The following is a 15,279-nucleotide window of genomic DNA, read 5'->3' as shown; positions in this document are numbered from 1 at the left end:
TACAGGCTCGTGGGTTGTGCTGGAGATATAGATTACAGGCTCTTGGGTTGTGCTGGAGATAGATATTACAGGCTCGTGGGTTGTGCTGGAGATAGAGATTACAGGCTCGTGGGTTGTGCTGGAGATAGAGATTACAGGCTCTTGGGTTGTGCTAGAGATAGAGATTACAGGCTCGTGGGTTGTGCTGGAGATAGAGATTACAGGCTCGTGGGTTGTGCTGGAGATAGAGATTACAGGCTCGTGGGTTGTGCTGGAGATAGAGATTACAGGCTCGTGGGTTGTGCTGGAGATAGAGATTACAGGCTTGTGGGTTGTGCTGGAGATAGAGATTACAGGCTCGTGGGTTGTGCTGGAGATATAGATTACAGGCTCTTGGGTTGTGCTAGAGATAGAGATTACAGGCTCGTGAGTTGTGCTGGAGATAGATATTACAGGCTCGTGGGTTGTGCTGGAGATAGAGATTACAGGCTCGTGGGTTTTGCTGGAGATAGAGATTACAGGCTTGTGGGTTGTGCTGGAGATAGAGATTACAGGCTCTTGGGTTGTGCTGGAGATAGAGATTACAGGCTCTTGGGTTGTGCTGGAGATAGAGATTACAGGCTCGTGGGTTGTGCTGGAGATAGAGATTACAGGCTCTTGGGTTGTGCTGGAGATAGAGATTACAGGCTCGTGGGTTGTGCTGGAGATATAGATTACATTCTCGTGGGTTGTGCTGGAGATCGAGATTACAGGCTCTTGGGTTGTGCTGGAGATAGATATTACAGGCTCGTGGGTTGTGCTGGAGATAGAGATTACAGGATCGTGGGTTGTGCTGGAGATAGAGATTACAGGCTCGTGGGTTGTGCCGGAGATAGAGATTACAGGCTCTTGGGTTGTGCCGGAGATAGAGATTACAGGCTCGTGGATTGTGCCGGAGATAGAGATTACAGGCTCGCGGGTTGTGCTGGAGATAGAGATTACAGGCTCGTGGGTTGTGCTGGAGATAGAGATTACAGGCTCGTGGGTTGTGCTGGAGATAGAGATTACAGGCTCGTGGGTTGTGCTGGAGATAGAGATTACAGGCTCTTGGGTTGTGCTGGAGATAGAGATTACAGGCTCGTGGGTTGTGCTGGAGATAGAGATTACAGGCTCGTGGGTTGTGCTGGAGATAGAGATTACAGGCTCGTGGGTTGTGCTGGAGATAGAGATTACAGGCTCGTGGGTTGTGCTCTTCACAACATGATGGCTCTTAAAACTTTATGCGAGGAGATAATAAAAGGAAATGTCAAGGACAGGAGCCGAGATGTGGAAGAGATAACGCAGCCAAGCGCCCTCCTCTGAGCGGGGGATGGAAACCGTCACTGGAAAATCCTATTCATTTTTTTGTATATTTCCTGTTTTTTCCCATAAATCTTCTATTGACCCTTTGTCATGTGTAAGGCCTCGTCCACACGCAGCGGAATTGCGGATGGAAAATACGCAGCAGAATAAAGTACCAGCAAAGTGGTTGAGATGTGACAAGTCTGCGTAAAAATTCTGATCAATCAGGTGAGGAAAAGACTAAAATAAAGACTACTCCATCTGTTCTCTTTGTACCCGACACCTCTATTTGCGGCCATGCAGCGTGTTATGTTAATGGGGGGTAAATGCCCGGCCGTCCTCGTACACATTAGATTAAATTAAGAAATGGGTTTTATAGTGGGGACATGAGCCACACGGGGGGCTTCTTCTTGCTTTGACCACAGAATAGAGAGTAAGTTGTGAGCGGAAAGTTGTCTGACCGCATGCGCCATTCTCACAGTTACAGACCCCCCTCCCTGCGCTTCCTTGGCCCGACATTTCTCACTCTGAAGTTAATGGTTTTGGCGCTGTCGTGACTCCTACATAATATTTAATAAGGGGTTTAGTTGGGGCTCGTGGCTTGTGAGGAGGGGTCTGTCTGTCAATCCTCATGACATTGGTGATGGGATTGATGTTTTCCATAGAAGATATTAGTGCAGAAAGCTCAGCATGGAATCCCCGGGTCAGTGAAGGGGTTAACGCTGTGGAGATGATGCATTTATACCAATGACCAAAAATCGACACAATTAGGAATTTAATTTCTTAATGTTTCTCCTTTCCTGGAAAATTGCAACCTCTGTTGTCGCACAGTCAGGTGTAAGGAATGAGCGGGAGCTAATGGACGCACTCATCACGCCCTCATCACGCCCCATCACCCTCAGCGGAGCAGATCGCACACAAATCTTCTCTGCTCCAGCAAGTCCCAGTAATGGTTATATCAAGCAGCAGCGTAATGACAGGAGTATGTACAGAGGAACGTCCTCTCAGCAGACAGGGGCATTATCTGCTCTCTCACCTGCGAGTCAGAGGTTCACATCTTTCCTGCAGCGGGGGAGATCACTCACTTCTGGGGGGTTTTAGTCTTGAGTTCTGCGAGTAAAAAGCGACGTCTTCATTTTTAATAAAACTTGTACCAAGCCAAGAATAAACCTCTCGACCTCGTCCTCTTCACCTCCTCCGTGATGGAGCCGTCAGCCATACAACATTAATAGGGTCTAAACTGGAAGCATCGTGACTGATGACTTCACCACTGAGACGAAGCCCCCAGCCCCATCATCCGGGGATGCCCATAGACCCCACATGACCTGGAGCCATCATGAAAGGCAGAAGAATGGCACTGGCCGGGCTGGACTGGCCACAGAGGATCCTCCGGTGGCCCAGACTCTGACCCAATTACATGTCCCAAAAGTCCAGCAGAAGACAATCCCATTTGGAGCTGACTTGGGAGCCAATCACTTGTCACTAGGGTCTAATTCTCGGACCCTAGGGTTTTTCGTAGATGGGTCCTGAGAATCATTCCCTCCGGTGGGTCCAAGCCCGACGCTGGGCACTGGTCTCCAGATTGAATCTAATATTTCAAGACTAAGGGTGCACAATGAATGAGAGGGCCCCACAACCACAATCAAAATGTGGCCCCTTCTGGTTGTATGTTCCCGCCATCCCAGACAGAGCTGGTTCCCCCATCATGTCTTCCCTCGGAATGTGACTATTGGGCCGGGTCCATGTTCTTTGCTGCTGATATTGTGGGACGTGCGGAATAAGAGGGGGGTCTGTACGAGTCCGCATTGCCCTTGTGGTATTGGGGCCAATAGCAGCTGCTCGGGCTGTTAATATGATTTGTGAATCCAAGGTTATCCCAAGATTAATTCATAGAATACTTGCAGTGTCTGAGAATTCTTAATACAGATGTAGCAGACTTCAGTTTGGCAGCGCAGTGTATTTGGGTTTGTCATCTGATATCACAATGAGCTTATCTGTGGTTTTCCTCCGGAGTTCAGGTAAACCTCCTGTAGTCCTGCTGCACAAAAGATAGCGCTTCACGGACAAATTCAGCTCTGCTACATCTGTACTTTCAAATTACATAACGACCTATAAACACCAAAGCACAGGGAACATAACACCCAAATAGAATGTATGAATATATATATGACTACCAGGTATCGTAACATATAGAGATCTTTATTAATAATAAATTGCAACAATACATACAGATAAACCCAATAGAGCAGGTCATATACGGAGAGCAGCATCAATAGGGTGTGGATGTAATTATACCCAAAGGGTAACAGAACAACCCATCTCAAAATATACGTCCCCCACCTCACCATGAAGTCTGTGCTACCGACAAGCAGTATCCAGGGAACCAAATACAAGGCTATGGGTATGCGGGGTCAATCCCAACTGGTAATAGAAACACATGGCAAGACCTAAATGCAGCAATGCCGGCAAGAGCGACGTATCGAATCTAAATGGACCACCAGAAGTGTGAATAGGAAACCGTACCCAAAGCTATGGTGAAGGGAGGAGGGCACGTCAAGAGATGTGGCACAGAAAAATGCCTCCACGCGCGTTTCGCCTATGACCGGCTTCGTCAGGAGGCTACATAAACATACACAGAGAGCGCCCCGAGGAGGCTTCATGTTACGCGGCTCCTGTTTATTTCAATGTTTCTGGACCATTAACTGGTTTATCTTGACTTGATGTATAAAATGTGATAGTCCTGAGCCCCCCACGCGGCGATGACTGGGGGACATGCATGGGGGGCGCCCGGATTCTATACGTCATGACATTTTGGATTTTTGACTTATAAAGGATTTCGTGGACTGACAACATGATTCCCGGGCACCGGCATGAGCTGAACCAATCTTCCTATTATGTGGACTTGATACCTGAGCGGTTCGGTCTGGAGGTCGCGGCGCAGATATTAGGGGTATAAATACAGATCAGGGTGCGTTCTCCTCAGAGCCGCAGGGACCAGAAGAATAAATGTGAGGGGGGAAGTTTTCCCCAGTTTGTTGGGATCTCCAGGGACCTCTTAACCTGTCACTTGGAGGAAAGGCCTCTCCATGCCAGCGGAGCACTGACGTGTTGTGATAAGTCGCACTGGGGACCTTGGAGACATTTGTAAGAAAGATGAGATCTTTTTACAGCCGAGGACCTCCATGAAATACAAAACTGGGGAGGAATTTGCAGGGCAGAGGGCAGGACGGGGACCCTCTGATGCCTAAGGGTTGTCTGCAGGGAGGGTTCAGTCAAGGGCCAAGTCCATAGTGCAGGAGACGTCTGTATCCACCACCTATAGGCTGCTTGTTACATATACCTGGACTGCAGATTAGGACCACGTTATCATCTATATTTACACTGATCAGGTATTATACTCTAGTCACACCCTAAGCTGCATTCACATTTCTGCTGATTGCCACTCAAAATCCATCAGCACCACTGACCCACACAAGCTCCAGGGGCTGAGCCAAGATTGTAAATAATGAGACATCCCGTGTAACACTGGATTCTGGATAGATAACTGTTGGTCCCTAGGACTGATTTATATGCCCGACGAACATAGTAGGTGTAAATCTCCCAGAATGCAAAACAGGAGCGCATGCGCCGTACAGGAATATAACCAGCAGGGGGCACTAAGGGAGATAAGAGGGCTAAGGGAAAGCCATAGGAATTTGAATGCAGCTTTGAATGTGACTGGAGTATAAGACACAAATTAATTTGGGATCAGTACAAAGACTTGAATGTTTGCATTTCAATTACAAATACTAAGCGGAAATGATGGATTTGTGATATGAGAACGTATATTACGTATTATTCCAGGGTCACCTACAATAGTGCGGGACGCTCAGCGCCGGCGTCATATGATTTCTGTATGAAATAAGACGTTGATGGAGCGGAGTATTTACCGCACCCATGTGAAGCGCTCGCTGACAGTTTGACATGGACGGCGTCCCCGTCACTAGACCTCAGGATATTGTATAGCGCACTATTGACAGGCTCCACCATGATGGATGATGAATCAGCAGATGTCTCACAGAGAGACACCAGGAACAGAGGCAGGAATCTCACGTCTCCCTCTGCTCCGTCACTTCTGATTGGCTGCAGCAGCTGAAACTAAACGTCCAAGAAGAATTCATTCCATATGTTGCTTTGACATCTGAAAAATGGGGTTTTAAAAAGTCTGAAAATTTGCAAATATTTAACAAGCGTTTGACCCGAGCTTTAATTCTGCTTGTAAAATAAACATTTGAGTAACCTATGGATCAGGCAGCGTCTGTTAATACCCCGTCATACGTGAGTATGAAGTATAGAAAGCTCCGCAATGCACAACTTAATACAAAACTTTATTTGCACATTTTTCAATATAATTTTATCACTAGGGGGCGCTATGCTAACGAACTAATCAACAGCAAAGCAACCATAGAGGCAGCTCCTATTTCTGCTATGGGAGTCACATCTTAGGTGAGTTTGGTCATTGTCCCCTCCAGCAAATAATAAGGGTCGAGGGAGCCCGCCGGGGGGCACGTTGTATTTCTTAGCTGTAAAGGGTAACGATCAAACTCTGGGATGAAGACGCGTGTCCGGAGGAAGGAACCAACACCAGTGGGGGAGGAGGCATTTAGGTGTTTTTTGTTTCTTGTATGTAAACCCAGAGGCGTAATTTAAAGCTGTCGGGCCCCGATGCAAAATCCGTAACAGGACCCCCAACTATCAAGCATCATCTATAGTACTGGCCTTCTCATATGGACATTTTAGGCCCCCTCAGGCTCCCAGATCCAGGTGAGACCGAAACATCTGCCCCCCATAGTTACGCCCCCGTGTACACCCCTGAGGAAGCCTAAAAGAAGAACTCCGAGGTCTGAAACATTGCTGCTAATGTGGAACCCGCCAGAGGGGCTGTTCATACCCTTTGTTTGCTTGCCCCCGTGAAATGGAGGCTGGGGGTTAATAAAGGATGGGGTTAATAAAGGATGGGGGTTATGTTCTATCCTATATCATCTTATAGCAATAGACTACAGAGGGTGAGGCAGCGATCACGGACGATCTGGTGATTATGAATAGGAGTCTGCAGCTGGCGATCAGTCAGTCCTGCGTTATATGGGATTTGCGGCCTCCATGTTTTCTCTTATTATTGATGGCGGAATTTCATGTGTCTTTAAAATCATCCAAACCCCATAATGCAATGTTCTCCATAGCGGAGGTTGACAGTGCTCCCCCCGATCACTGCCGGGACACCCCAATATCCATCATCATTCATTTCCAGCTATTTTGCCAATAAACGTCTATATCATATTTATATATAAGAATGTGCGGCGGTGGCAGCGGCGGGAGTAACACGTGCGGCTTGTAACAATGTAACAGTGATAAATGGCGCCGCTTTATATCGCCCAATAAACAACTCAGTCATCACACCCGGGTCTGCAATGAAAAACTTGATTAACATCTCGTTTCTTGTATAAATCTTCACATTTTATTTTATCGTCTTTCTAAAATCTTAATTAGTGTGAACACAATGGAGCTGGTGCCGGGGGATCTGTGTATGCAACGTGTCCCCTCTGAGGGCGGCCATAATCATGTATCATCAGCCCTGGTGGTCATTGGGACATGTGCTCTATCCATGGGATTAAAAGTGCCCCCCGCAGTGCCCACGTGCCACACGCATCCTGCTCCTTTTCCACCTTCTCCTGCTCCTTTTCCACCTTCTCCTGCTCCTTTTCCACCTTCTCTTGCTCCTTCTCCACCTTCTCCTGCTCCTTTTCCATCTTCTCCTGCTCCTTTTTCATCTTCTCCTGCTCCTTTTCCACCTTCTCCTGCTCCTTTTCCACCTTCTCCTCCTCCTTTTCCACCTTCTCCTGCTCCTTTTCCACCTTCTCCTGCTCCTTTTCCACCTTCTCTTGCTCCTTCTCCACCTTCTCCTGCTCCTTTTCCATCTTCTCTTGCTCCTTTTCCACCTTCTCCTGCTCCTTTTCCACCTTCTCTTGCTCCTTCTCCACCTTCTCCTGCTCCTTTTCCATCTTCTCTTGCTCCTTTTCCACCTTCTCCTGCTCCTTCTCCACCTTCTCCTGCTCCTTTTCCATCTTCTCTTGCTCCTTTTCCACCTTCTCTTGCTCCTTCTACACCTTCTCCTGCTCCTTTTCCATCTTCTCCTGCTCCTTTTCCATCTTCTCTTGCTCCTTTTCCACCTTCTCTTGCTCCTTCTACACCTTCTCCTGCTCCTTTTACACCTTCTCTTGCTTCTTCTCCACCTTCTCCTGCTCCTTTTCCACCTTCTCTTGCTCCTTCTCCACCTTCTCCTGCTCCTTTTCCATCTTCTCTTGCTCCTTCTACACCTTCTCATGCTCCTTTTCCATCTTCTCCTGCTCCTTTTCCACCTTCGCTTGCTCCTTTTCCACCTTCTCCTGCTCCTTTTCCACCTTCTCCTGCTCCTTTTCCATCTTCTCCTGCTCCTTTTCCACCTTCTCCTCCTCCTTGTCCACCTTCTCCTGCTCCTTTTCCACCTTCGCTTGCTCCTTTTCCACCTTCTCCTGCTCCTTTTCCACCTTCTCCTGCTCCTTTTCCATCTTCTCCTGCTCCTTTTCCACCTTCTCCTGCTCCTTTTCCACCTTCTCCTGCTCCTTTTCCATCTTCTCCTGCTCCTTTTCCACCTTCTCCTGCTCCTTTTCCACCTTCTCCTCCTCCTTTTCCACCTTCTCCTGCTCCTTTTCCACCTTCTCCTGCTCCTTTTCCACCTTCTCTTGCTCCTTCTCCACCTTCTCCTGCTCCTTTTCCATCTTCTCTTGCTCCTTTTCCACCTTCTCCTGCTCCTTTTCCACCTTCTCTTGCTCCTTCTCCACCTTCTCCTGCTCCTTTTCCATCTTCTCTTGCTCCTTTTCCACCTTCTCCTGCTCCTTCTCCACCTTCTCCTGCTCCTTTTCCATCTTCTTTTGCTCCTTTTCCACCTTCTCTTGCTCCTTCTACACCTTCTCCTGCTCCTTTTCCATCTTCTCCTGCTCCTTTTCCATCTTCTCTTGCTCCTTTTCCACCTTCTCTTGCTCCTTCTACACCTTCTCCTGCTCCTTTTACACCTTCTCTTGCTTCTTCTCCACCTTCTCCTGCTCCTTTTCCACCTTCTCTTGCTCCTTCTCCACCTTCTCCTGCTCCTTTTCCATCTTCTTTTGCTCCTTCTACACCTTCTCCTGCTCCTTTTCCATCTTCTCCTGCTCCTTTTCCACCTTCGCTTGCTCCTTTTCCACCTTCTCCTGCTCCTTTTCCACCTTCGCTTGCTCCTTTTCCACCTTATCCTGCTCCTTTTCCACCTTCGCTTGCTCCTTTTCCACCTTCTCCTGCTCCTTTTCCACCTTCGCTTGCTCCTTTTCCACCTTCTCCTGCTCCTTTTCCACCTTCTCCTGCTCCTTTTCCATCTTCTCCTGCTCCTTTTCCACCTTCTCCTGCTCCTTTTCCACCTTCTCCTGCTCCTTTTCCATCTTCTCCTGCTCCTTTTCCACCTTCTCCTCCTCCTTGTCCACCTTCTCCTGCTCCTTTTCCACCTTCTCTTGCTCCTTCTCCACTTTCTCCTGCTCCTTTTCCATCTTCTCCTGCTCCTTTTCCACCTTCTCCTCCTCCTTGTCCACCTTCTCCTGCTCCTTTTCCACCTTCTCTTGCTCCTTCTCCACCTTCTCCTGCTCCTTTTCCATCTTCTCCTGCTCCTTTTCCACCTTCTCCTGCTCCTTTTCCACCTTCGCTTGCTCCTTTTCCACCTTCTCCTGCTCCTTTTCCACCTTCGCTTGCTCCTTTTCCACCTTCTCCTGCTCCTTTTCCACCTTCGCTTGCTCCTTTTCCACCTTCTCCTGCTCCTTTTCCACCTTCGCTTGCTCCTTTTCCACCTCCTCCTGCTCCTTTTCCACCTTCTCTTGCTCCTTTTCCACCTTCTCCTGCTCCTTTTCCACCTTCGCTTGCTCCTTTTCCACCTTCGCTTGCTCCTTTTCCACCTTCTCCTGCTCCTTTTCCACCTTCTCCTGCTCCTTTTCCACCTTCTCTTGCTCCTTTTCCACCTTCTCTTGCTCCTTTTACACCTTCTCTTGCTCCTTTTACACCTTCTCCTGCTCCTTTTACACCTTCTCCTGCTCCTTTTACACCTTCTCCTGCTCCTTTTCCACCTTCTCTTGCTTCTTTTCCATCTTCTCTTGCTCCTTTTCCACCTTCTCTTGCTCCTTTTCCACCTTCTCCTGCTCCTTTTCCACCTTCTCTTGCTCCTTTTCCACCTTCTCCTGCTCCTTTTCCCCTTCTCTTGCTCCTTTTCCATCTTCTCCTGCTCCTTTTCCACCTTCTCTTGCTCCTTTTACACCTTCTCCTGCTCCTTTTACACCTTCTCCTGCTCCTTTTCCACCTTCTCCTGCTCCTTTTCCACCTTCTCTTGCTCCTTTTCCATCTTCTCTTGCTCCTTTTCCACCTTCTCTTGCTCCTTTTCCACCTTCTCCTGCTCCTTTTACACCTTCTCCTGCTCCTTTTCCACCTTCTCCTGCTCCTTTTCCACCTTCTCCTGCTCCTTTTCCACCTTCTCCTGCTCCTTTTACACCTTCTCTTGCTCCTTTTACACCTTCTCCTGCTCCTTTTCCACCTTCTCTTGCTCCTTTTACACCTTCTCTTGCTCCTTTTACACCTTCTCCTGCTCCTTTTCCACCTTCTCCTGCTCATTTTCCTCCTTTTCTTGCTTGTTTTCTTAACCTGAAACTGCAGAATTCCTTGTACAATATTTTCATGCTTCCTACTGCTAGAATAAGAGACATTTTACAGCCTGGAAAGTAGTTTATAAAACAAGTCTGTGCAACAAGGAGAGGCAGTCTATTGTACAGAAGATAAATCAGGATTGGAGAAGCAGTGTACACTGGAGCAGATAACACAGACGTGTGCAGTACGGGCAGGCAGTGTATTATCCCACAGCTAAAGAAGCCTGTACAGCTTAGAGGGGGGATGTATAATGTAGCCAATAAAACAAGTCTGTGCAGCCTGGAGAGACTATTGTACAATCTATTGTGTGAAGATGCTTGTGCAAAATGGAGTAGAAGTCTATAACGCAGCAGATAAAGAAGCTCATGCATAATGGAGAGGCAGTGTATGGTACAGCAGGTAACAACGCCTGTGAAACATGGAGAGGCAGTCTACTGTGCGATAGTAAGGCTTTGTTTACACACTAAATTAAAAACGCCTGTAAAATACGGAGCGGCTTTCAAGGGAAAACAACCTCTGATTTTCAGCTTTTTTTAAAGCAACGTTTTTTGATGCGTCTGTAGCACCTGAGCCCTCTCCCTCTGTAGCACCTGAGTCCTCTCCCTCTGTAGCACCTGAGCCCTCTCCCTCTGTAGCACCTGAGTCCTCTCCCCCTGTAGCACCTGAGCCCTCTCCCTCTGTAGCACCTGAGTCCTCTCCCCCTGTAGCACCTGAGTCCTCTCCCTCTGTAGCGCCTGAGCCCTCTCCCTCTGTAGCGCCTGAGTCCTCTCCCTCTGTAGCGCCTGAGTCCTCTCCCTCTGTAGCGCCTGAGTCCTCTCCCTCTGTAGCGCCTGAGTCCACTCCCTCTGTAGCACCTGAGTCCTCTCCCTCTGTAGCGCCTGAGCCCTCTCCCTCTGTAGCGCCTGAGTCCTCTCCCTCTGTAGCGCCTGAGCCCTCTCCCTCTGTAGCGCCTGAGTCCTCTCCCTCTGTAGCGCCTGAGTCCTCTCCCTCTGTAGCGCCTGAGTCCTCTCCCTCTGTAGCGCCTGAGTCCTCTCCCTCTGTAGCACCTGAGTCCTCTCCCTCTGTAGCACCTGAGTCCACTCCCTCTGTAGCACCTGAGTCCTCTCCCTCTGTAGCACCTGAGTCCTCTCCCTCTGTAGCACCTGAGTCCACTCCCTCTGTAGCACCTGAGTCCTCTCCCTCTGTAGCACCTGAGTCCTCTCCCTCTGTAGCGCCTGAGTCCTCTCCCTCTGTAGCACCTGAGTCTCCTCCCTCTGTAGCATTTTTGACTTGTCTGCGTCCTGTTGGGATCTGGTGTCTACCTGGCCATTTAGTATGTGTGGCTGATTTTGTGTTTTTTTTTAGTAGATCTGTGTCCCCCTTTTTCCTGTGTTTTGCTTTTATATATAAATCCGGTAATAAATGGCGCGGCGTTGTGCGGCTGGAGGAGCGGTGTGCAGCGGCTGCAGTGATTTATAAATCGTAGCCGCTGATTCTTCTTGTAAGAGGCAAAAATAAACATTTGACCTTTTTGGCTTCAGATTAAAGTCAATGAAATGTGGAATGATGAATATAAACTGAGGATTAAGATGATTTCTCCGTGAAACCTTCTGCAGCTGAATCTTCAATCACCAGGTGTCTATGGAAACGTGTTAACCGCGTTCACCCTCGCATGCTCGGTGCAGGTGTCTACATTAATAACCGCCGGTTTATCATTGGCATCCGGTTCTGGACGAGAATGTAGTGAGTACGCGGTGAGGACGTGGTGAAGAAACGGTGATGATGTGGTGAGGACGGGGTGATGATGTGGTGAGGACGCGGTGATGATGTGGTGAGGATGCGGTGATGATGTGGTGAGGGCGTGGTGAGGATGCGGTGATGACGTAGTGAGGACGCGGTGATGATGTAGTGAGGACGCGGTGATGATGTAGTGAGGACGCGGTGATGACGCGGTGATGATGTGGTGAGGACGCGGTGATGATGTGGTGAGGACGCGGTGAGTATGCGGTGAGGATGCGGTGATGATGTGGTGAGGACGCGGTGAGGATGCGGTGATGACGTAGTGAGGGCGCGGTGATAATGTAGTGAGAACGCGGTGATGACGCGGTGAGGAAGTGGTGATGATGCGGTGAGGACGCGGTGATGATGTGGTGAGGGCGTGGTGAGGACGAGGTGAGGATGCGGTGATGACGTAGTGAGGACGCGGTGATGATGTAGTGAGGACGCGGTGATGATGTAGTGAGGACGCGGTGATGACGCGGTGAGGACGCGGTGATGATGTGGTGAGGACGCGGTGAGGACGCGGTGAGTATGCGGTGAGGATGCGGTGATGATGTGGTGAGGACGCGGTGAGGATGCGGTGATGACGTAGTGAGGGCGCGGTGATAATGTAGTGAGAACGCGGTGATGACGCGGTGAGGAAGTGGTGATGACGCGGTGAGGACGCGGTGATGATGTAGTGAGGACACGGTGAAGATCTGGTGAGGACGCGGTGAGGATGCGGTGATGACGTAGTGAGGACGCGGTGATGATGTGGTGAGGACGCGGTGAGGACGCGGTGATGATGTGGTGAGGACGCGGTGATGATGCGGTGATGATGTGGTGAGGATGCGGTGATGATGTAGCGAGGACGCAGTGATGATGTGGCGAGGACGCGGTGATGATGTGGTGAGGACGCGGTGATGATGTAGTGAGGATGCGGTGATGATGCGGTGAGGACGCGGTGACGATGTAGTGAGGATGCGGTGACGATGTAGTGAGGATGCGGTGAGGACACGGTGATGATGCGGTGATGATGTGGTGAGGACGCGGGGATGATGTGGTGAGGACGCGGTGAGGACGCGGTGATGATGCGGTGATGATGTGGTGAGGACGCGGTGATGATGTGGTGAGGACGCGGTGATGATGTGGTGAGGACGCGGTGATGATGTAGTGAGAATTCGGTGATGATGCGGTGAGGAAGCGGTGACGATGTAGTGAGGACGCGGTGATGATGTAGTGAGGATGCGGTGATTCACCTCCCCACCTCTGGTTCTGGACCTTGGTTATTCGGGTCCTCCTGTAGCACCTGAGCATGGACAATCTAGGGTCTGCATGATGAGGCGGAGGATGGGCAGAGTACACCCCTGGACAAGCAGGTTATAAAGACGGGAGTGCCCCTTTAAGAATGGTCTCCAGTAGTGACCAGTAAATCCTGCGGAGGTGTCCAGTGTCTGTCCCGCTATCCTGGCTCCTCTAGGGGCTGCTCCTCTCCGGTGTCTTCCCCAGGATTTGCCGCCTTCTCAGGAGACATTGAAGCTTCTGATTAAACATTGTCCATTGTCTTCTCGTTAAATCTCCTTCCTCTATAACCACAGGTAACGAGGTGTCGCGGCGCCGGTCGCCCTTCTCTAGACTCCGGATGTTCGTCCTCTACGTTTCTGCCGTCAAGGTCGCATTGCTTTGTGTTGTCAATGATTTTCCAGTTGTTTGCATAAAAGCTGCTGATGTTCGCACGCCGGCGCCCAATTAACACCTCCTAATAGCTGCTAAATACCGAGATAATGACTTGTTTCTTCACTGGTGAAAATTCATTTAAGCTTCTAATAGTCATTATTTGCTAATAATTAGCCCCGCGCCCCGCTCTGCTGACAACAGATTACTGAGCGATCACTTCACGCTATAAGAGTTATTAACCCTTCATGTGCCAGACACAGTAGAGGCGACACCCAGGATCTTATTATAGTGGAAATGTGGATTATCAGGAATCACAACCAGAGACTTCCAGCCGATGGCGGATGATTTACCTGTGGAATAAGACCACAAGCGAAGGAGAGAAATGTGTGTGAGGGGGGGGGAGTTATCATTATAGAAGGTCCCGAATATCAGACGAGGAGGGAAGAAGAAAGTATCTCTAATAATCTATTAATGATCACTGACTCAGAACTGACGAGAAAAAGACCAGAAAGTTGTATATTTATGATGAAATATCTAAGTATCACTCACTACTTCTCTGCAGTATAAGATGTGTGGACCTCATGTCTGATCACAATGTAATTATATTATATATCAGTGATGTCAGTAACAGGGGGCGGGGCTGTGACAACCTCTCACACATGATATACAGGCTGGTTGTCAGTAGTAATAGATGAATAGCTGTGACTGTATATAAGATGTGTGGATCTCATGTCTGATCACAATGTAATTATATTATATATCAGTGATGTCAGTAACAGGGGGCGGGGCTGTGACAACCTCTCACACATGATATACAGGCTGGTTGTCAGTAGTAATAGATGAATAGCTGTTACTGTATATAAGATGTGTGGACCTCATGTTTGATCACAATGTCATTATATTATATATCAGTGATGTCAGTAACAGGGGGCGGGGCTGTGACAACCTCTCACACATGATATACAGGCAGGTTGTCAGTAGTAATAGATGAATAGCTGTTACTGTATATAAGATGTGTGGATCTCATGTCTGATCACAGTGTAATTATATTATATATCAGTGATGTCAGTAACAGGGGGCGAGGCTGTGACAACCTCTCACACATGATATACAGGCTGGTTGTCAGTAGTAATAGATGAATAGCTGTTACTGTATATAAGATGTGTGGATCTCATGTCTGATCACAGTGTAATTATATTATATATCAGTGATGTCAGTAACAGGGGGCGGGGCTGTGACAACCTCTCACACATGATATACAGGCTGGTTGTCAGTAGTGATAGATGAATAGCTATTACTGTATATAAGATGTGTGGATCTCATGTCTGATCACATGTAATTATATTATATATCAGTGATGTCAGTAACAGGGGCGGAGCTGTGACAACCTCTCACACATGATATACAGGCTGGTTGTCAGTAGTAATAGATGAATAGCTGTTACTGTATATAAGATGTGTGGATCTCATGTCTGATCACAATGTAATTATATTATATATCAGTGATGTCAGTAACAGGGGGCGGGGCTGTGACAACCTCTCACACATGATATACAGGCTGGTTGTCAGTAGTAATAGATGAATAGCTGTTACTGTATATAAGATGTGTGGACCTCATGTTTGATCACAATGTCATTATATTATATATCAGTGATGTCAGTAACAGGGGGCGGGGCTGTGACAACCTCTCACACATGATATACAGGCAGGTTGTCAGTAGTAATAGATGAATAGCTGTTACTGTATATAAGATGTGTGGATCTCATGTCTGATCACAGTGTAATTATATTATATATCAGTGATGTCAGTAACAGGGGGCGGGGCTGTGACAACCTCT

The 15,279-nt window shown here is 48.5% G+C and overlaps 1 pseudogene; it reads right to left on the bottom strand.

Annotated features, from left to right (window-relative positions):
• Nucleotides 1–6,917: 6,917 nt before the first annotated feature.
• LOC142664446 (uncharacterized) lies at nucleotides 6,918–8,471 on the bottom strand (annotated as a pseudogene).
• Between the last annotated feature and the right edge of the window lie 6,808 nt (nucleotides 8,472–15,279).

This window comes from Rhinoderma darwinii, chromosome 12 (assembly GCF_050947455.1).
Source record: "Rhinoderma darwinii isolate aRhiDar2 chromosome 12, aRhiDar2.hap1, whole genome shotgun sequence".
NCBI lineage: Eukaryota > Metazoa > Chordata > Amphibia > Anura > Rhinodermatidae > Rhinoderma > Rhinoderma darwinii.
Note: the sequence above shows the minus strand (reverse complement) of the source record. Positions and strands in the feature narration are given on the sequence as shown.